Raw genomic sequence first — 24,196 nt, forward strand, 5'->3', positions numbered from 1 at the left:
ATTCACTTAGATGTGGATGATATACAGTTGTAAATTTGGGATTGGGTGAGTTCAGGGTCCTTTTACTATGCCATCTTCCCAAGATCCTCTACAAATTTATTTTAAAAAAAATACTCTTGGGACAGCTGGGTGGCTCATTGGTTGAGCATCTGCTTTTGGCTCAGGTCGTGATCCTGGGGTCCTGGGACCAAGTCCCACATTGGGCTCCCTGCAGGGAGTCTGCTTCTTCTAACTATGTCTCTGCCTCTCTCTGTGTGTCTCTCATGAATGAATAAATAAATAAAATCCTCTAAAAAACATTACTCTTTTTTTTCTATTTTAAAAGACCTATTTATTTATTTTGGAGAAAGAGAGTCATGAGTGGGAGGGGCAGAGGGAGAGGGAGAGAGAATCTAAAGCAGACTCCATGCTGAGTATGGCTCAGACACGGACACTGAGTTCCTGGGGCTCAGTCTCATGACCGTGAGATCACAACCTGAGCCAAAATTAAGAGTTGGATGCTTAACTGACTGCACCTCCAAGGGGCCACTTTTTCTTTTTAAAGTAAATGAAAAACATTTCTGCTGGCTTTTTGTTCAGATTTCCCAAGGATCTCTCAGCTGCGCAGTCTGCAGAGAGTGATATTCAGCAATTATAGTATCTACACCAACTATATCATATTTTGGGGGAAGAATTTCCTCTGTCTCCCACAGGAGAAAACAAAATTTAATAAAATTTAATATTCATCAGAGAATCCACACAAACAAGGAAATTTCATAGAGTCAAGCAATAGGATGCTTCTTTGAGCTAAGGAGAAGGGTATGGTCTATGCAGCAGTTTAAATGAAGTAAAAAAAATTAAGATGGATTGATGGATGGATAGAAGAATGTATAGGTAAGACATATTATCAAACTAGCATAATAAAATATTAATAGTAGAATCTAGTTTGTTAGATATATGGATAAACTCTGTAAAATTAATTCTAGTTTGCTGTATGTTTGAAATTTTCAAAATGAAACAATGAAAAACTATACTAGTAATTAGATTTAAAAAAACAACAAAAGATAATAAGTCATATTTAGTTTATTTTTATTTGAGTATAGCTGACATTAGATGGATATTTATTGCATATTGAGCAGGTACAGAATGATTTGATACTTCTGTTCAAAAATATACTAACATGACAATATTGTGCATTTTCTTTAGTTAAAACATATTCATTTATACAGTTACAAAACCTTATATACACTTACATAAATTTCACATAATCTTACAGAAGATAAGTCACTTATGTAAAGCACACTCATTCAAACTAATAAAATTATAGCAGTGACCTAGAGGGTAGAGGACAGCATATGTATACCAGTATGGTGATGATGGTCAAGGAGACATTAGCCTAATCTTGTAATGCTTTAATATTTTACAAATAATGTTATCAGAAGTTACTGTAAAATAAAACTAAAAATAATATTAAAATATATTTATATTCTCATTCTCACTATTAAGGATCCAAGCTATCTGTGGCAATATGGACTTTGAGTACTTACTGCTCTTACCACAAAGCCTTGCCCAAAGGATCTTTCTTTTTCTGGGGCCTAACATTTTGTCTCTAGCTTTCAAAAGACTATAGCCCTCTCCCCATTTAAACCTCATCAAGCATATGAAGTGATTAAGTGTGAAGGCTATGGAGACAGCCAGCCTGGAATTGAATCCTCCAATACCATTTTCAATTCTTTTCCACTTCCTAGGTATAGACTTTAAGTAGGTTACTTGAAGCACATTGTGCTTTCAGGTCCCTCATCTATAAAAAAGAGAATAATACCTCATTTGTTGTTGTGAGGATTACATGAATAAATACATGCTAAGTATGTAGAATAGCTCCCAGCACATAGAAGATTGTTAAGATTGACAGTTGACAATTGAAGATTGTTTTCTAGTATTACTTGTGAAATCTGAATAATTTTCACTAATAGTTCTCTTATGTTTTAGTCAAAGTAAGTTATAATTCCAGTTTCCCTGATTAATTTAAGTTTTATAAGAAATTTAAATAATATTTTTCTTTCTGAGGCAATAGTTAGACTTTAAAATATTGCAAGGCAAAAAAGGTTATGAATGTCAAACGACTATGTCAGTTTATAACCAAAGCCTAGTTTAAGGAGTATAAACATGGGGTGCCTCGGTATCTCAGTCAGTTAAGTGTCTGCCTTTGGCTTGGTAATGATCCCAGGGCTCTGGGATCAAGCCCCACATTGGGGTCCCTGCTCAGTGCAGAGTCTGCTTCTCCCTCTCTGTCTGCTCTTCCTCCCCACTGATGCTCTCTCTCTCTCTCTTTCTCAAAAAAATAAAATGAAATCTATTTTTTTAGAAAAAAAAGGGGGGATAAATATCTCCCCAAACACTTGAAATGCTTTTCATTTCACTTTCCACTAATCAACTCTGTCCTATTTTTCAAGGACAAGTTGAAATCTCACCTTGTTCCAAAAGTCCTTCTTGAATATAGCTAGCCTTCATTAATTGTTTTCTCCTCCAAACTTCTAGAGCATTTTTCATTGGTACCAAGCAGTGTAGTTCTTAGCTCAATAATGTCTCATATCACTTTCTAGTAATTCAATGTTTAGTCTTAAATATGAGAATGAGATATATATCACCTCCTTAACAAGCAGGAGTGGGCCACATTACTCACATGGCATATTACCTTCCTTACTAAGCCTAGTGATAAAAATAAATGCAGTAGGCATTGCAGACACATAAGTTCTGATTGCCACATCTAAAGTAAATAAAAGTGTATGGTGATTATTTAATACTAGGTTTACTGGTTTCATCACTGGGATCTCTTAGAACCTGGCATAATGTTCTGCACATAATAAATATCTGTTGAATGGAGACGTCAAGGAACAGTAATGCTGACACAGACTACAAAAGTATAAAGTGAATCTACTAAAATCTAATGAATTAATGAATACTTAGATTAATATGACTATTTTGGCAAGAATCCTTTCAACCAGGGAAAGAAAATACTTTCCTTCAATTTATTTAAAAAAAAAAAACGTTGTAGTGGCTAAATCTTCAACAGATAAAAGGTTTTGGTAGAATTCATTTTGAAGCTATCTGGTTCTGAGCTTTTATTCATTGGTAGGTTTTTGATTACTGATTCAATCTCTTTCCTCATTATTGGTCTGTTCAGATTTTCTATTCGTGATTACATCTTGACAAGTTTTTTTCCAAGGAATATACTCAGTTCTAAATTTTCTAATTTTGGGATATAATTGTTTACAGTGGTTTCATTATTTTTGTATTTCTGTGGTATCAGTTATAATGTTTCCTCTTTCATTTGTAATTTTATTAATTTGAGTCCTTCTTTTTCTTGGTCTAGCTAAGCTTTGACAACTTTATCTTTTCATTAACCAATCCTTAGCTTGCAAATCTTTTCTATTTTCTTTCTAGTCCTAATTCATTTTTTTCTACTCCAATCTTTCTTCTGCTAAATGAAATAAGCCAGTTAGAAAAAGAAAAATAAAAAGAATGTATGGTACCATATTTATGGGGAATCTTTTTTAAAAACCAAATTTCATGAAAACAGAATAGAATGGTGATTTCCAGGGGCTGGGGAAAGAGGGAAATAGGATTATGTAGGTCATGGTTACATATTTTCAGTGTAAGTTCTGAGATCTGCACAATATAGTGACTATAATTGATAAGATCTTATTGTATACTTCGAAGTTGGAAAGGGTAGACCTTAAGAATACTTACCGCACACAAAAAAAGTTGACTATGTTAACTATGTGAAATGATGGATGGATGTGCTTATTGTATTGACATTGGTAATGTTGAAAGTCTATACTGTATGTCAAATCAACACCTTGCACACTTTAAATATATTCAAGTATATTTCAATTATCCATCGATAAAGTTAAAAAACAGTCTGTAAGAAAAAAGAATAATTTTTATCAATAGAGGAAGTTTCTGGAAGTAAGGCTGTTATTTGATAGTTTTGATAAACTGAGATATATTTCTGGAAAGAAGAGTCCTGTTCTGTGATCTGAAATAGGAAAAGCTATCAGTTAAAATATGGAACCAAAATTCTCATCAATCAAATAAATGACTTAGTACTAAACAAACACCTCATTATAAGACTGGAGAGAAAAGCATTGATATAATTCTTAAATGCATAGAACTGTGATATGTATTTTGATACCAGTTTCTTTAAGAAGATCCCTGTCAATTTACTTTTTCTATCATTTTTCTCAACTAAAAGAGAAAAAGGAAAACGTTATAAATTCTTGGGATCCTAAGTAAGTCATTTCTATGAAATAATGTGTTTGAGGGGCTTTGCAAATTTTAAAGTGATCAAGTAATAAATGAACACAAGGGACTTCTGTTAGTATCATCGCACTTTTTACCACTTCCAGTCATGTATAGGCCATTTTATACCATGACTATGACCATATTTTGGTGCCTAATTATACAACTCTGTGTATGGAATGCATTTAAAAATCAAAATGAAAAAGATGAAAATTATTTCTTTTTTGTGTCTTGTAGATCTCTTTTCTTTTTAAAATATTTATTCATTTATTTGAGAGATGGAGAAAGGGAGAGAGAGAAAATGTAGGAGAGGGGCAGAGGGAGAGAGAATCGCAAGCAAGCTTCCTGCTGAGTTCAGAGTCTGATATAGGGCTCCATCCCAGGACCCTGAGATCATGACCTGAGCAACAATCAAGAGTCAGATGCTCAATGGACTGAGCCATCCAGATGCCCCAATCTATTTTTTTTTCAAAAATATTTTCCCCCTCCTTTTCCAACTGTCTCCTCCCATTTCTCACTCATTCCTCTACCTCACTAATTTCATGTCCTTGTAACTCCTCTACCAATTTTTGTCTTTTCTGTCTATATTGTTTCTTTCTCTTCTCTTTCACTCATCATTTTCATTTTCTCCCTATACTTTTGCCTTGTTTGCTCTGTCACTGCTTTCTTTGACCTCTATCATGACTCTCTCCTCTCTTCGTCCCTAGCATCTGTGTGTGTCTCCCTGTCTTTGTAATTCTATCTTTTGCCAAAGTTTTCTTTAACATACCACAATTAAGCTAAAATCTTTCTAAGGATAGATTATTCATAGTAACTGTAATCTAAACTTTTGACATGTTAACTTTTCATCAGTTGATAGTATGTCATGGGAATCTCCACCCCTCATAGAACTGCATGCTTTTATTTATGGTTATTTTAAAGAGTTTCTCTGCTGGGGGGAAGTTGGAAGATGGTAGCACAATAGGAAGACCCGAGGCTTGCCTTGTCCCACAAATACAATTAGATAAACATCAAATCATCCTAAATACCCCAGCAATTGATATGAAGACTGACATAACAAACTTCACAACTAAAGGTAAAACAAAAAAGGTTACACTGGAAAAGGTAGGAAGTGCAGAGATGCAGATAGGAGAGAAATGGATCATGGCTGCTGCTTTGGGAAGGAAGTTGCAGTCATGGAAAACAGTGAAAGAGGGGTGTGCACAGGGAAAATGCACCCTAAAAGTAATTGGCTTGGAAAGTGAGAAGAGCCATATTTCATGAGTTCTGACAACAAGTAGGGCTTAAGACCTGGAGTTTTAGTCAGCAAGCTTGGATGTGAAGGAACCCTGAGGGCATTGCACTGCTCTTGGAGAAAAGGCAAGCAAACAACCCATGGGCATACAATGTGGAAACAGCAATCTGAAGAGTGCCTAGGACACATAGTGGGGAGATCGTTCATCTCAGAGTACATCCTAGAGAGGCAACATTCACAGATAGACTCCTCTGAAACAAAGAAACTGGTCAGTAACATTTTTCTCCACCACCCGTCAGCACAGGGCCACCTGTGGGAAGCAACCCAGCACCCACACTAGCTACCTAACTTGCTTACACCAAGCCCTGGCCCCATATACTCTGGTGGAATGGCCCTTCCTAAACAAGTTTGCAGGTGTCCCAGAGCAGCAGGACTTGCCCAAACTCCTGCTCACACTGCAGCTCCCAACACTGGAGTTTTGTGAAGCATCAGTTCCAGCAATGATGACAACAGGTCTCATTTCACAAATAGATGAGAACACACCCAGTTAAAATGCATCACATTCAGATCAAGGACCTAATATCACCCATGACAGGCAAAGAGAGCCCCTGCAGATGACTTGCCTGAAAGATAAAGTGGCCAGAACAAAACTGCAGAACACACAGTACACAATTGAGACATTCCTGGAAGTGTCAGAACTTGAAGAACAGAGGACACAAAATGGCAAGGTACAACAGGACCTCTTCTTCATAAGGCCATTTCCCTCAAAAATAGGATATGTAAGCTGACTTTCCTAAAACACAGGAGCAGGCACAGAGACTTAGACAAAATGAGAATACAGAGAAATTTATCTCAAATGAAAGAACAAGACAAGCCATGGCCGATATCTAAGCAAAATAGATATAAGTAACATGGTTGATAGAGAATTTTATGTAATGAGGAGAGGATGTGGAGAACGGGGAACTGTCTTGCACTGTTGGTGGGAATGTGAACTGGTACAGACCCTCTGGAAAACGGTGTGGAGGTTCCTCAAAGAATTAAAAATAGAACTGCCCTACGACCCAGCAATTGCACTACTGGGGATTTACCCCAAAGATACAGATGCAGTGAAAAACCAAAACACCTGCACTCCAATGTTCATAGCAGCAATGTCCACAATAGACAAACTGTGGAAGGAGCCTCAGTGTCCATAGAAAGATTAATGGATAAAGAAGATGTGGTCTATATATAAAATGGAATATTACTCAGCCAGTAGAAATGATAAATACACACCATTTGCTTCAACGTGGATAGAACTGGAGGATATTATGCTGAGTGAAGTAAATCAACTGGAGAAGTACAAATATTATATGGTCTCATTCATTTGGGGAATATAAAAAATAGTGAAATGGATTAAAAGGGAAAGGAGAGAAAATGAGTAGGAAAAATCAGAGAGGGTGAAAAAACATGAGAGACTCCTAACTCTGGAAAATGAACAAGGGGTAGTGGAAGGGGAGGTGGGAGGGGCATGGGGTGACTGGGTGATGGGCACTGAGGGGGGCATTTGGCAGGATGAGCACTGGGTGTTATACTATATGTTGGCAAATCGAACTATATATATATATTATATATATATTATATATATATATATAAAATGAAAAATAAAAACTACTAAAAAAACCACAAATCAACATATTCCCTGTATGAGTAAAACCATATAATGATATAATGAACTGGCTGTACCAGTTCACATTCCCACCAACAGTGTAAGAGGGTTTTGTTGATTTGTTGTATCATTATATTGTACCCCTGAAATTGATTTAAAACTGTATGTTAATTATACTTTAATTAAAAATAATAATTCTAAATTAAAAATAAAATGAATAAGTCATGGGGTTGTAATTTGCATCATGGTTAACAATGCTATATTGCATTTTTAAAAATACCTAGGAATATAGACCTTGAAATTTTTCATCATATGAAAAAAAATGTTGTAATTATGTATGGTGATGTATATTTTTTTAAAAGTTTTTTTTTTAATTTTTATTTATGATAGTCACACAGAGAGAGAGAGAGAAAGACAGAGAGAGACAGAGACATAGGCAGAGGGAGAAGCAGGCTCCATGCACCAGGAGCCTGACGTGGGATTCGATCCCTGGTCTCCAGGATCGTGCCCTGGGCCAAAGGCAGGTGCTAAACCGCTGCACCACCCAGGGATCCCTGGTGATGTATATTAACTGGACTTATGGTGGTAACAATTTTGCAATATATACAAATATCAAATTACTACATTGTACATTTATAACTAATACAATGTAATGTCAATATTACTTCAGTTAAAGGTTAATAATGATAATAATAAAAATAAACAAGGATGGAAGAGGCAACATGGCTTAGTGAAAAGGACTAGGACTTCAGGCACTAAGTTTCTAGTTCTGGTAGAATTCTTTTTTCTTTTTAAGTTTTTATTTAAATTCTAGTTAGTTAGGATGCCTACATGGCTCAGTGGTTGAGCATTTGCCTTCAGCTCAGGGTGTGATCCTGTGTCCTGGATCGAGTCCCGTATTTGGCTCCCTGCGACGACCCTGCTACTCCCTATATCTGTCTCTGACTCTCTCTGTGTCAAAAAATAAAACCTTAAAAAAATTCCAGTTAGTTAATATACAGTGTAATATTAGTTTCGGGTATAAAAATCAGCGATTCAGCACTTCCATACAACACCCTGTGCTCATCATAAGTATCTTCTTTAGTAGGGGGAGGAGCAAGATGGCGGAGGAGTAGGGTCTCCAAATCACCTGTCTCCACCAAACTACCTAGAAAACCTTCAAATTATCCTGAAAATCTATGAATTCGGCCTGAGATTTAAAGAGAGACCAGCTGGAATGCTACAGTGAGAAGAGTTCGCGCATCTATCAAGGTAGGAAGACGGGGAAAAAGAAATAAAGGAACAAAGGCCTCCAAGGGGGAGGGGCGCCGCGAGGAGCCGGGCTGAGGCCGGGGCGAGTGTCCCCAGGACAGGAGAGCCCCGTCCCGGAGGAGCAGGAGCTGCACCAACCTTCCCGGGCGGAAAGGGGCTCGTGGGGAGTTGGAGCAGGACCCAGGAGGGCGAGGATGCCCTCGGGTTCCCGGGACACTAACAGAGCGACTGCGCGCCCAGGAGAGTGCGCCGAGCTCCCTAAGGGCTGCAGCGCGCACGGCGGGACCCGGCGGGACCCGGAGCAGCTGAAGGGGCTCGGGGGCGGCTCCGCGGAGGGGGCTGCGGGGCCCCGGGAGCAGCTCGGAGGGGCTCGGGCAGAAGAAGAGGCTCCGTGCGGGGGGGGCTGCGCGGTTCCAGGAGCAGCTCGGAGGGGCTCGGGCGGCAGCTCCGCGGAGGGGGTTGCGCGGCCCGGGAGCGCGAATCCACCAGCGCAGGCTCCGGAGCACAGGACGCCGGGACACAGCCCAAGATCCGGCCTCCCCCGGGACAGGCAGAGGCCGGGAGGGCCCAGGACAGCAAGGACGCTCCTGCCCCAGCTGAGCACATCAGCGGCCCCGCCCCGGAGCCTCCAGGCCCTGCAGACGGAGTTCCTGCCGGAGCTGACTCCAGGTTTCCAGAGCTGCCCCGCCACTGGGGCTGTTCCTCCTGCGGCCTCACGGGGTAAACAACCCCCACTGAGCCCTGCACCAGGCAGGGGCACAGCAGCTCCCCCAACTGCTAACACCTGAAAATCAGCACAACAGGCCCCTCCCCCAGAACACCAGCTAGACTGACAACTTCCAGGAGAAGCCAAGGGACTTAAAGAACACAGAATCAGAAGATACTCCCCGGTGGTTCTTTTTTTGTTTGTTTGTTTTTGTTTTTGTTTTTGTTTTTGTTTTGTTTTGCTTTTTGATTTGTTTCCTTCCCCCACCCCCTTTTTTTCTCCTTTCTTTTTCTTTCTCTTTTTCTTCTTTTTTTTTTTTCGTTTTTTTTTCTTTTTCTTCCCTTTTTTTTTTCTCTTTCTCTTTTCTTTCCTTCTTTCTCTCCTCTCTTTTTCTCTTTTTCCCAATACAACTTGCTTTTGGCCACTCTGCACTGAGCAAAATGACTAGAAGGAAAACCTCACCTCAAAAGAAAGAATCAGAAACAGTCCTCTCTCCCACAGAGTTACAAAATCTGGATTACAATTCAATGTCAGAAAGCCAATTCTATTGGTTTTCTGAAGCACTATTATACAGCTACTGGTGGCTCTAGAAAAAAGTATAAAGGACTCAAGAGACTTCATGACTGCAGAATTTAGAGCTAATCAGGCAGAAATTAAAAACCAATTGAATGAGATGCAATCCAAACTAGAAGTCCTAACGACGAGGGTTAACGAGGTGGAAGAACGAGTGAGTGACCTAGAAGACAAGTTGACAGCAAAGAGGGAAACTGAGGAAAAAAGAGACAAACAATTAAAAGACCATGAAGATAGATTAAGGGAAATAAACGACAGCCTGAGGAAGAAAAACCTACGTTTAATTGGGGTTCCCGGGGGCGCCGAAAGGGACAGAGGGCCAGAATATGTATTTGAACAAATTCTAGCTGAAAACTTTCCTAATCTGGGAAGGGAAACAGGCATTCAGATCCAGGAAATAGAGAGATCCCCCCCTAAAATCAATAAAAACCGTTCAACACCTCGACATTTAATTGTGAAGCTTGCAAATTCCAAAGATAAGGAGAAGATCCTTAAAGCAGCAAGAGACAAGAAATACCTGACTTTTATGGGGAGGAGTATTAGGGTAACAGCAGACCTCTCCACAGAGACCTGGCAGGCCAGAAAGGGCTGGCAGGATATATTCAGGGTCCTAAATGAAAAGAACATGCAACCAAGAATACTTTATCCAGCAAGGCTCTCATTCAAAATGGAAGGAGAGATAAAGAGCTTCCAAGACAGGCAGCAACTAAAAGAATATGTGACCTCCAAACCAGCTCTGCAAGAAATTTTAAGGGGGCCTCTTAAAATTCCCCTTTAAGAAGAAGTTCAGTGGAACAGTCCACAAAAACAAAGACTGAATAGATATCATGATGACACTAAACTCATATCTCTCAATAGTAACTCTGAATGTGAACGGGCTTAATGACCCCATCAAAAGGCGCAGGGTTTCAGACTGGATAAAAAAGCAGGACCCATCTATTTGCTGTCTACAAGAGACTCATTTTAGACAGAAGGACACCTACAGCCTGAAAATAAAAGGTTGGAGAACCATTTACCATTCGAATGGTCCTCAAAAGAAAGCAGGGGTAGCCATCCTTATATCAGATAAACTAAAATTTACCCCAAAGACTGTAGTGAGAGATGAAGAGGGACACTATATCATACTTAAAGGATCTATTCAACAAGAGGACTTAACAATCCTCAATATATATGCTCCAAATGTGGGAGCTGCCAAATATATAAATCAATTATTAACCAAAGTGAAGAAATACTTAGATAATAATACACTTATACTTGGTGACTTCAATCTAGCTCTTTCTATACTCGATAGGTCTTCTAAGCAAAACATCTCCAAAGAAACGAGAGCTTTAAATGATACACTGGACCAGATGGATTTCACAGATATCTACAGAACTTTACATCCAAACTCAACTGAATACACATTCTTCTCAAGCGCACATGGAACTTTCTCCAGAATAGACCACATATTGGGTCACAAATCGGGTCTGAACCGATACCAAAAGATTGGGATTGTCCCCTGCATATTCTCGGACCATAATGCCTTGAAATTAGAACTAAATCACAACAAGAAGTTTGGAAGGACCTCAAACACATGGAGGTTAAGGACCATCCTGCTAAAAGATAAAAGGGTCAACCAGGAAATTAAGGAAGAATTAAAAAGATTCATGGAAACTAATGAGAATGAAGATACAACCGTTCAAAATCTTTGGGATGCAGCAAAAGCAGTCCTAAGGGGGAAATACATCGCAATACAAGCATCCATTCAAAAACTGGAAAGAACTCAAATACAAAAGCTAACCTTACACATAAAGGAGCTAGAGAAAAAACAGCAAATAGATCCTACACCCAAGAGAAGAAGGGAGCTAATAAAGATTCGAGCAGAACTCAACGAAATCGAGACCAGAAGAACTGTGGAACAGATCAACAGAACCAGGAGTTGGTTCTTTGAAAGAATTAATAAGATAGATAAACCATTAGCCAGCCTTATTAAAAAGAAGAGAGAGAAGACTCAAATTAATAAAATCATGAATGAGAAAGGAGAGATCACTACCAACACCAAGGAAATACAAACGATTTTAAAAACCTATTATGAACAGCTATACGCCAATAAATTAGGCAATCTAGAAGAAATGGACGCATTCCTGGAAAGCCACAAACTACCAAAACTGGAACAGGAAGAAATAGAAAACCTGAACAGGCCAATAACCAGGGAGGAAATTGAAGCAGTCATCAAAAACCTCCCAAGACACAAGAGTCCAGGGCCAGATGGCTTCCCAGGAGAATTTTATCAAACGTTTAAAGAAGAAATCATACCTATTCTCCTAAAGCTGTTTGGAAAGATAGAAAGAGATGGAGTACTTCCAAATTCGTTCTATGAAGCCAGCATCACCTTAATTCCAAAGCCAGACAAAGACCCCGCCAAAAAGGAGAATTACAGACCAATATCCCTGATGAACATGGATGCAAAAATTCTCAACAAGATACTGGCCAATAGGATCCAACAGTACATTAAGAAAATTATTCACCATGACCAAGTAGGATTTATCCCTGGGACACAAGGCTGGTTCAACACCCGTAAAACAATCAATGTGATTCATCATATCAGCAAGAGAAAAACCAAGAACCATATGATCCTCTCATTGGATGCAGAGAAAGCATTTGACAAAATACAGCATCCATTCCTGATCAAAACTCTTCAGAGTGTAGGGATAGAGGGAACATTCCTCGACATCTTAAAAGCCATCTATGAAAAGCCCACAGCAAATATCATTCTCAATGGGGAAGCACTGGGAGCCTTTCCCCTAAGATCAGGAACAAGACAGGGATGTCCACTCTCACCACTGCTATTCAACATAGTACTGGAAGTCCTAGCCTCAGCAATCAGACAACAAAAAGACATTAAAGGCATTCAAATTGGCAAAGAAGAAGTCAAACTCTCCCTCTTCGCCGATGACATGATACTCTACATAGAAAACCCAAAAGTCTCCACCCCAAGATTGCTAGAACTCATACAGCAATTCGGTAGCGTGGCAGGATACAAAATCAATGCCCAGAAGTCAGTGGCATTTCTATACACTAACAATGAGACTGAAGAAAGAGAAATTAAGGAGTCAATCCCATTTACAATTGCACCCAAAAGCATAAGATACCTAGGAATAAACCTCACCAAAGATGTAAAGGATCTATACCCTCAAAACTATAGAACACTTCTGAAAGAAATTGAGGAAGACACAAAGAGATGGAAAAATATTCCATGCTCATGGATTGGCAGAATTAATATTGTGAAAATGTCAATGTTACCCAGGGCAATATACACGTTTAATGCAATCCCTATCAAAATACCTTGGACTTTCTTCAGAGAGTTAGAACAAATTATTTTAAGATTTGTGTGGAATCAGAAAAGACCCCGAATAGCCAGCGGAATTTTAAAAAAGAAAACCATATCTGGGGGCATCACAATGCCAGATTTCAGGTTGTACTACAAAGCTGTGGTCATCAAGACAGTGTGGTACTGGCACAAAAACAGACACATAGATCAGTGGAACAGAATAGAGAATCCAGAAGTGGACCCTGAACTTTATGGGCAACTAATATTCGATAAAGGAGGAAAGACTATCCATTGGAAGAAAGACAGTCTCTTCAATAAATGGTGCTGGGAAAATTGGACATCCACATGCAGAAGAATGAAACTAGACCACTCTCTTTCACCATACACAAAGATAAACTCAAAATGGAGGAAAGATCTAAATGTGAGACAAGATTCCATCAAAATCCTAGAGAAGAACACAGGCAACATCCTTTTTGAACTCGGCCATAGTAACTTCTTGCAAGATACATCCACGAAGGCAAAAGAAACAAAAGCAAAAATGAACTCTTGGGACTTCATCAAGATAAGAAGCTTTTGCACAGCAAAGGATACAGTCAACAAAACTCAAAGACAACCTACAGAATGGGAGAAGATATTTGCAAATGACATATCAGATAAAGGGCTAGTTTCCAAGATCTATAAAGAACTTCTTAAACTCAACACCAAAGAAACAAACAATCCAATCATGAAATGGGCAAAAGACATGAACAGAAATCTCACAGAAGAAGACATAGACATGGCCAACATGCACATGAGAAAATGCTCTGCATCACTTGCCATCAGGGAAATACAAATCAAAACCACAATGAGATACCACCTCACACCAGTGAGAATGGGAAAAATTAACAAGACAGGAAACAACAAATGTTGGAGAGGATGTGGAGAAAAGGGAACCCTCTTACACTGTTGGTGGGAATGTGAACTGGTGCAGCCACTGTGGAAAACTGTGTGGAGGTTCCTCAAACAGTTAAAAATATACCTGCCCTACGACCCAGCAATTGCACTGTTGGGGATTTACCCCAAAGATACAAATGCAATGAAACGCTGGGACACCTGCACCCCGATGTTTCTAGCAGCAATGGCCACGATAGCCAAACTGTGGAAGGAGCCTCGGTGTCCAACGAAAGATGAATGGATAAAGAAGATGTGGTTTATGTATACAATGGAATATTACTCAGCTTTTAGAAATGACAAATACCCACCATTTGCTTCAACGTGGATGGAACTGGAGGGTATTATGCTGAGTGAAGTAAGTCAGTCGGAGAAGGACAAACATTATATGTTCTCATTCATTTGGGGAATATAAATAATAGTGAAAGGGAAAATAAGGGAAGGGAGAAGAAATGTGTGGGAAATATCAGAAAGGGAGACAGAACATAAAGACTGCTAACTCTGGGAAACGAACTAGGGGTGGTAGAAGGGGAGGAGGGCGGGGGGTGGGAGTGAATGGGTGACGGGCACTGGGTGTTATTCTGTATGTTAGTAAATTGAACACCAATAAAAAAAAAAAAGAAAAAGAAAAAAAAAAGTATCTTCTTTAATCTCCAGCACCTATTTAACCCATCTTCCCACCCAACTGCCCCCTGGTAACCATCAGTTTGTTCTCTATAGTTGAGAGTCTGTTTATGGTTTGCCTCTTTCTCTCTTTATTTTCCCCCTATGATTTTTTCCCTTAAATTCCACATATGAGTCAAATGATATGGTATTTGTCTTTCTCTGAAGGACTTATTTTGCTTAGCATAATATTCTTTTTTAAAAATATTTTATTTATTTATTCATGAGAGACACAGATAGAGAGGCAGAAACATAGGCTTGCTGCAGGGGGCCTGATATGGGACTTGATCCCAGAACCCTGGGATCACGACCTGAGCCAGAGGCAGACCCTCAACCACTGAGCCACCCAGGCATCCCTAGCATAATTCTTTAGCTCCATCTACATCATTGCAAATGGCAAGATTTCATTCTTTTTGATGGCTGTATAATATTGTAATATTTCATAGAGCATAGATGATAGATAGATATATAGATAGATCACTTTAACCATTCATCATTGATGGCTGCACAATCTTGCATTCTTAACAACAGTGCAGGAAGTTTCCCCTTTCTCTACATCCATGCCAACACCTGTTTGTGGTGTTATTGATTTTAGTCAATCTGACAGTTGTGAGATGATATCTCATTTTAGTTTTGATTTATATTTCCCTGATGATGAGTGATTATTTAGTTGCTGCATAAAATAGAGCCATTCCTATCATCTTTCTGAGCCTTGGTTTCCTCACTATAAGATGAGAAAGTGAGACCAGATTATCTAAAAATCTCTTTAGTCTTGGATTTCTATGATTTAATGATTTAGATGAGGCATTTTAATTAAGCTTTAAAAAAAATTCCTTTCAGGGGAGGAGGGGCAAGATGGCAGAAGAGTAGGGTCCCCAAATTACCTGTAGCCACCAAATTACCTAGATAACCTTCAAATCATCCTGAAAATCTACGAATTCGGCCTGAGATTTAAAGAGAGAACAGCTGGAATGCTACAGTGAGAAGAGTTCGCGCTTCTATCAAGGTAGGAAGACGGGGGGAAAAAAGAAATAAAGAAACAAAAGGCATCCAAAGGGGAGGGGCCCCAAGAGGAACTGGGCTAAGGCCGGGTCGAGTGCCCCCAGGACAGGAAAGCTCCATCGCAGAGAAGCAGGAGCTTCACCAATCTTCCCGGGTGGAAAGGCACTCACAGGGAGTTAGAGCAGGACCCCAGGAAGGGCGGGGATGCCCACAGGCTCCCTGGGACACAAACAGAGCAACTGTGCACCGGGGAAAGTGCGCCAAGCTCCCTAAAGGACTGCAGCCGATGCACATATTGACCCAGGAGAAGCTCAGAGGAGCTTGGGCGGAGGCTCTGCATGGAGGGGGCTGCACGGCCAGGCGCAGGAATCCGACAGCGCAGGCCCCAGACAAAGGGCGCCGGGGACAAGGCCCAGGATCTGGGGCCCCAGGGACAGGCAGTGGCCAGGAGGGCCCAGGACAGCAAGGACACTCCTGCCCCAAGCTGAGCAGATCAGCGGCCCCACCCCCGGAGCTTCCAGGCCCCTGCAGATGGAGAGCTCCATAGTTACTGCGGGAGCTGAATCCAGGGCTCCAGAGCTGGCCGCCGACACTTTGATTGTTCCTCCTGGGGCCACGGGGTAAACAACTCCCACTGAGCCCTGCATCAAGCAGGGGGCTGAGAAGCTCCACCAAGTGCAAACACCTGAAAATCAGCACAACAGGCCCCTCCCCCAGAAGACCAGCTAGAAGGACAAGTTCCAGGGGAAGTCAAGGGACTTAAAGGATACAGAATCAGAAGATACACCCCGGGTTTTTTGTTTTGTTTTGTTTACTTTTGTTTTTTGTTTGGCTATCGTGGCCATTGCTGCTATAAACATCGGGGTACAGGTGTCCTGGCGTTTCACTGCATCTGTATCTTTGGGGTAAATCCCCAACAGTGCAATTGCTGGGTCGTAGGGCAGGTCTATTTTTAACTGTTTGAGGAACCTCCACACAGTTTTCCAGAGTGGCTGCACCAGTTCACATTCCCACCAACAGTGTATGAGGGTTCCCTTTTCTCCACATCCTCTCCAACATTTGTGGTTTCCTGCCTTGTTAATTTTCCCCATTCTCACTGGTGTGAGGTGGTATCTCATTGTGGTTTTGATTTGTATTTCCCTGATGGCAAGTGATGCAGAGCATTTTCTCATGTGCATGTTGGCCATGTCTATGTCTTCCTCTGTGAGATTTCTGTTCATGTCTTTTGCCCATTTCATGATTGGATTGTTTGTTTCTTTGGTGTTGAGTTTAATAAGTTCTTTATAGATCTTGGAAACTAGCCCTTTATCTGATATGTCATTTGCAAATATCTTCTCCCATTCTGTAGGTTGTCTTTGAGTTTTGTTGACTGTATCCTTTGCTGTGCAAAAGCTTCTTATCTTGATGAAGTCCCAAGAGTTCATTTTTGCTTTTGTTTCTTTTGCCTTCGTGGATGTATCTTGCAAGAAGTTACTATGGCCGAGTTCAAAAAGGGTGTTGCCTGTGTTCTTCTCTAGGATTTTGATGGAATCTTGTCTCCCATTTAGATCTTTCCTCCATTTTGAGTTTATCTTTGTGTATGGTGAAAGAGAGTGGTCTAGTTTCATTCTTCTGCATGTGGATGTCCAATTTTCCCAGCACCATTTATTGAAGAGACTTTCTTCCAATGGATAGTCTTTCCTCCTTTATCGAATATTAGTTGCCCATAAAGTTCAGGGTCCACTTCTGGGTTCTCTATTCTGTTCCACTGATCTATGTGTCTGTTTTTGTGCCAGTACCACACTGTCTTGATGACCACAGCTTTGTAGTACAACCTGAAATCTGGCATTGTGATGCCCCCAGATATGGTTTTCTTTTTTAAAATTCCCCTGGCTATTCGGGGTCTTTTCTGATTCCACACAAATCTTAAACTAATTTGTTCTAACTCTCTGAAGAAAGTCCATGGTATTTTGATAGGGATTGCATTAAACGTGTATATTGCCCTGGGTAACATTGACATTTTCACAATATTAATTCTGCCAATCCATGAGCATGGAATATTTTTCCATCTCTTTGTGTCTTCCTCAATTTCTTTCAGAAGTGTTCTATAGTTTTGAGGGTATAGATCCATTACATCTTTGGTTAGGTTTATTCCTAGGTATCTTATGCTTTTGGGTGCAATTGTAAATGGGATTGACTCTTTAATTTCTCTTTCTTTTTTTTTGTTTGTTTGCTTTTTGAAATCTGTTTGCTTCCCCCACTATTTTTTCCTTTCTTTCTTTTTCTTTCTCTTTTTCTTCTTTTTTCTTTTTAATTTTTCCTTTTTCTTTCCTTCTTCTTTATCTCTCTTTTTCTCCTTTTCCCAGTACAACTTGTTTTTGGCCACTCTGCACTGAGTAAAATGACTAGAAGGAAAACCTCACCTCAAAAGAAAGAATCAGAAATAGTCCTCTCTCCCACAGAATTACAAAATTTGGATTACAATTCAATGTCAGAAAGCCAATTCAGAAGCACTATTATAAAGCTACTGGTGGCTCTAGAAAAAAGCATAAAGGACTCAAGAGACTTCATGACTGCAGAATTTAGAGCTAATCAGGCAGAAATTAAAAATCAATTGAATGAGATGCAATCCAAACTAGAAGTCCTAACGACGAGGGTTAACGAGGTGGAAGAACAAGTGAGTGACATTAAAGACAAGTTGATGGCAAAGAGGGAAACTGAGGAAAAAAGAGACTAACAACTAAAAGACCATGAGGATACCTTAAAGGAAATAAACGAGAGCCTGAAGAAGAAAAACCTACGTTTAATTGGGGTTCCTGAGGGCGCCGAAAGGGCCACAGGGCCAGAATATGTATTGGAACAAATCATAGCTGAAAACTTTCCTAATCTGGGAAGGGAAACAGGCATTCAGATCCAGGAAACAGATCCCCCCCCTAAAATAAATAAAAACCGTTCACCACCTCGACATTTAATAGGTAAGATTGCAAATTCTAAACATAAAGAGAAGATCTTTAAAGCAGCAAGAGACAAGAAATCCCTGAATTTTATGGGGAGGAATATTAGGGTAACAGCAGACCTCTCCATATAGACCTGGCAGGCCAGAAAGGGCTGGCAGGATATATTAAGGGTCCTAAATGAGAAGAACATGCAACCAAGAATACTTTATCCAGCAAGGCTCTCATTCAGAATGGAAGGAGAGGTAAAGAGCTTCCAAGACAGGCAGGAACTGAAAGAATATGTGACCTCCAAAGCAGCACTGCAAAAAATTTTAAGGGGGACTCTTAAGATTCCCCTTTAACAAGAAGTCCAATGGAACAATCCACAAAAACAAGGACTGAATAGGTATCATGATGACACTAAACTCATCTCTTTCAATATAACTATGAATGTGAATGGGCTTAATGACCCCATCAAAAGGCTCAGGGTTTCAGACTGGATAAAAAAAAGCAGGACCCATCTATTTGCTGTCTACAAGAGACTCATTTTAGAGAGAAGGACACCTACAACATGAAAATAAAAGGTTGGAGAATCATTTACCATTCAAATGGTCCTCAAAAGAAAGCAGGGGTAGCCATCCTTATATCAGATAAACTAAAATTTACCACAAAGACTGTAGTGAGAGATGAAGAGGGACACTATATCATACTTAAAGGATCTATCCAACAAGAGGACTTAACATTCATCAATATATATGCCCCGAAGGCGGGAGCTGCCAAATGTATCAATCAATTAATAACCAAAGTTAAGGTGTACTTAGATAACAATACACGTATACTTGGTGACTTCAATATAGTGCTTTCTACACTCAATAGGTCTTATAATCATAATATCTCCAAAGAAACGAGAGCTTTAAATGATAACTGGACCAGATGGATTTCACAGATATCTACAGATCTTTACATCCAAACTCAACTGAATACACATTGTTCTCAAGTGCACATGGAACTTTCTCCAGTATAGACCATATACTGGGTCACAAATAGGGTCTGAACTGATACCAAAAGATTGGGATTGTCCCCTACATATTCTCAGACCACAATGAGTTGAAATTAGAACTAAATCACAACAAGAAGTTTGGAAAGACTTCAAACACGTGGAGGTTAAGGACCATCCTCCTGAAAGATGAAAGGGTCAACCAGGAAATTAAGGAAGAATTAAAAAGATTCATGGAAACTAATGAGAATGAAGATACAACCGTTCAAAATCTTTGGGATGTAGCAAAAGCAGTCCTAAGGGGGAAATACATCGCAATACAAGCATGCATTAAAAAAATGGAAAAGAACTCAAATATAAAAGCTAAACTTACACATAAAGGAGCTAGAGAAAAAACAGCAAATAGATCCTACACCCAGCAGAAGAAGAGAGTTAATAAAGATTCGAGCAGCACTCAATGAAATCGAGACCAGAAGAACCGTGGAAAGTATCTACAGAACCAGGAGTTGGTTCTTTGAAAGAATTAATAAGATAGATCAATCATTAGCCAGCCTTATTAAAAAGAAGAGAGAGGAGACTCAAATTAATCAAATCATGAATGAGAAAGGAGGGATCACTACCAACACCAAGGAAATACAAACGTTTCTAAAAACATATTATAAACAGCTATATGCCAATAAATTAGGCAATCTAGAAGAAATGGACGCATTCCTGGAAAGCCACAACCTACCAAAACTGGAACAGGAAGAAATAGAAAACCTGAAGAGGCCAATAACCAGGGAGGAAATTGAAGCAGTCATCAAAAACCTCCAAAGACACAAAAGTCCAGGGCCAGATGGTTTCCCAGGGAAAATCTATCAACGTTTAAAGAAGAAACCATACCTATTCTCCTAAAGCTGTTTGGAAAGATAGAAAGAGATGGAGGACTTCCAAATTCGTTCTATGAGGCCAGCATCACCTTAATTCCAAAACCAGACAAAGACCCCACCAAAAAGGAGAATTATAGACCAATATCGCTGATGAATATGGATGCAAAAATTCTCAACAAGATACTAGCCAATGAGATCCAATAGCACATTAAGAAAATTATTCACCATGACCAAGTAGGATTTATTCCCGGGACACAAGGCTGGTTCAACCCTGGTAAAACAATCAATGTGATTCATCATATCAGCAAGAGAAAAAACAAGAACCATATGATCCTCTCATTAGATGCAGAGAAAGCATTTGTCAAAATAGAGCATCCATTCCTGATCAAAACTCTTCAGAGTGTAGGGATAGAGGGAACATTCTTCAACATCTTAAAAGCCATCTACGAAAAGCCCACAGCAAATATCATTCTCAATGGGGAAGCACTAGGAGCCTTTCCCCTAAGATCAGGAACAAGACAGGGATGTCCACTCTCACCACTGCTATTCATCCTAGAACTGGAATTCCTAGCCTCAGCAATCAGACAACAAAAAGAAATAGAAGGCATTCAAATTGGCCAAGAAGAAGTCAAACTCTCCCTCTTCGCCGATGACATGATACTCTACATAGAAAACCCAAAAGCCTCCACCCCAAGATTGCTAGAACTCATACAGCAATTTGGAAGTGTGGCAGAATACAAAATCAATGCCCAGAAGTCAGTGGCAGTTCTATTCACTAACAATGAGACTGAAGAAAGAGAAATTAAGGAGTCAATCCCATTTATAATGGCACCCAAAAGCATAAGATACCTACGAATAAACCGAACCAAAGAAGTAAAGGATCTATACCCTCAAAACTATAGAACACTTCTGAAAGAAATTGAGGAAGACACAAAGAGATGGAAAAATATTCCATGCTCATGGATTGGCAGAATTAATATTGTGAAAATGTCAATGTTACTCAGGGCAATGGACACGTTTAATGCAATCCCTATCAAAATACCTTTGACATTCTTCAGAGAGTTGGAACAAATTATTTTAAGATTTGTGTGGAATCAGCAAAGACCCCGCATAGTCAGGGGAATTTTAAAAAATAAAACCATATCTGGGGGCATCACAATGCCAGATTTCAGGTTGTACTACAAAGCTGTGGTCATCAAGACAGCGTGGTAGTGGCACAAAAACAGACACATGGATTAATGGAACAGATTAGAGAACTCAGAAGTGAACCCTGAACTTTTTGGTCAACTAATATTCGACAAAGGAGGAAAGACTATCCACTGGAAGAGAGACAGTCTTTTCAGTAAATGGTGTTGGGATAATTGGACATCCACATGCAGAAGAATGAAACTAGACCACTCTCTTGCACCATACACAAAGATAAACTCAAAATGGATGAAAGATCTAAATGGGAGACAAGATTCCATTAAAATCCTAGAGGAGAACACAGGTAACACCCTTTTTGAACTCAGCCACAGTAACTTCTCAGAAGATACATCAATGAAAGAAAAAGAAATAAAAGCAAAAATGAACTATTGGGACCTCATCAAGATAAGAAGCTTTTGCGCAGCAAAGGATACAGTCAACAAAACTAAAAGACAACCTACAGAATGGGAGAACATATTTGCAAATGATATATCAGATAAAGGGCTAGTTTCCAAGTTCTAGAAAGAACTTAATAAACTCAACAGGAAAGAAACAAACAATCCAATCATGAAATGGGCAAAAGACATGAACAGAAATCTCACAGAGGAAGACATAGACATGGCCAACATGCACATGAGAAAATGCTCTGCATCACTTGCCATCAGGGAAATACAAATCAAAACCACAGTGAGATAGCACCTCACACCAGTGAGAATGGGGAAAAATAACAAGGCAGGAAACCACAAATGTTGGAGAGGATGCGGAGAAAAGGGAACCCTCTTACACTGTTGGTGGGAATGTGAACTGGTGCAGCCACTCTGGAAAACTGTGTGGAGGTTCCTTAAAGAGTTAAAAATAGACCTGCCATACGACCCAGCAATTGCACTGTTGGGGATTTACCCCAAAGATACAGATGCAATGAAACGCCGGGACACCTGCACCCCGATGTTTATAGGAGCAAAGTCCACAGTAGCCAAACTGTGGAAGGAGCCTTGGTGTCCATCGAAAGATGAATGGATAAAGAAGATATGGTTTATGTATACAAGGAATATTACTCAGCCACTAGAAATGACAAATACCCACCATTTGCTTCAACGTGGATGGAACTGGAGAGTATTATGCTGAGTGAAATGAGTCAATCGGAGAAGGACAAACAGTATATTCGTTCATTTGGGGAATATAAATATAAATAATAGTGAAAGGGAATATAAGGGAAGGGAGAAGAAATGTGTGGGATATATCAGAAACGGAGACAGAACATAAAGACTCCTAACTCTGGGAAATGAACTAGTGGTGGTGGAAGGAAGGAGGGAGGGTGGTGGTGGTGAATGGGTGATGGGCACTGAGGGGGGCACTTGACGGGATCAGCACTGGGTGTTATTCTCTATTTTGGCAAATCGAACACCAATAAAAATCAATTTATTATTAAAATAAATTCCTTTCAGGTCCTGGTGCCATCCCATGGTAAAGTTGTAATTATTTTTTCCCTAGAAAATGGTATCTTCCCGATCTGCCAAAATAAGGCAACCCCGTTCCTTCTAGATCTTCTCACTTACAACTATTAAATCCTGGACATAACAACAAACAAGCAAGGAAGGGTTTAAAAAGTAGAGGGCAAATGAAAGTTTCTGAAGGTCCATGGGACTTGAGCAACACCATAGGACTTGATGGTGTATTTCCTGAGTTTGCTGTTTGTCACCCCCCACATCTTACATAAAGCCTTCCAGAAAGAAGCCTTCTACAAACAACCACCCAATAGCTAGATAAAAATGAAACAAAGAAACAAAAACTTCAAGTAAAGTTTGTTTTTCATAGCTAAAGGATCTAGGGAAGGGTGTACTAACAATAGAAAATATTTCTAGCAATTACCACCCTACTCTAGCCAAACATCAATGGAAAAGAAAAACTACAGCCATATCCACCATTTGATCTTTAATCCTACCTCATTCCCTCCACCCCCATCTCAAGGAAACAAAGGGCACTATCTCCCACTGGTTGATGTCAGCAGGGTCAAGCAGGAAGTTCATCTTTAATCCCCTAAACATGGAACAAAGATTTAGTCTCCTACCTGGCAGCAGCAGAGGTGCTTGGATTCCCTTACTTGGTGGTGCAGTAGGGACACAGAAGGGAATTGACCTTTCACCCCTTACTAAATGAAGCTGGCAGACAGTGTTCCTATTCTCCCACCAGGGTAGTGCCTGCAGGTCCCAGAAGCTGTTACCTAAATTAAAGCATGCATTGGTGAAGTGAACCTCCACTTCTACCCAGAAGCAATAAGACTTAATGAAGTCATCATTAGACTTTACCCTCAGCCCAACCCCAGAGGAGGGAAGCTGAGCCTTCATACCCACCCAACGTCAACAAGGCAGAAGAAAGTAGTACATATTAGGGCTAGTAAGCACTCCTTTTTCCTCCCAATGCCAGTAAAGCCCAGTAGGGAGCTGAATCTGTACCCCTAGATAGCATTGAGCGGGCACAATAAGGCAGTGGAAGGTGGATAGCAATAAACAAGCTAAAATTAATTAGAACATAATTCCATTTATAATAAAATTCAAAAGAAATATATACATGTATATGGAATTAATTTATATGAATACATTTAACAAAAGAGCAGAACATAACCTAAAATTAAAAT

This window comes from Canis aureus, chromosome X (assembly GCF_053574225.1).
Source record: "Canis aureus isolate CA01 chromosome X, VMU_Caureus_v.1.0, whole genome shotgun sequence".
Classification (NCBI taxonomy): Eukaryota; Metazoa; Chordata; class Mammalia; order Carnivora; family Canidae; genus Canis; species Canis aureus.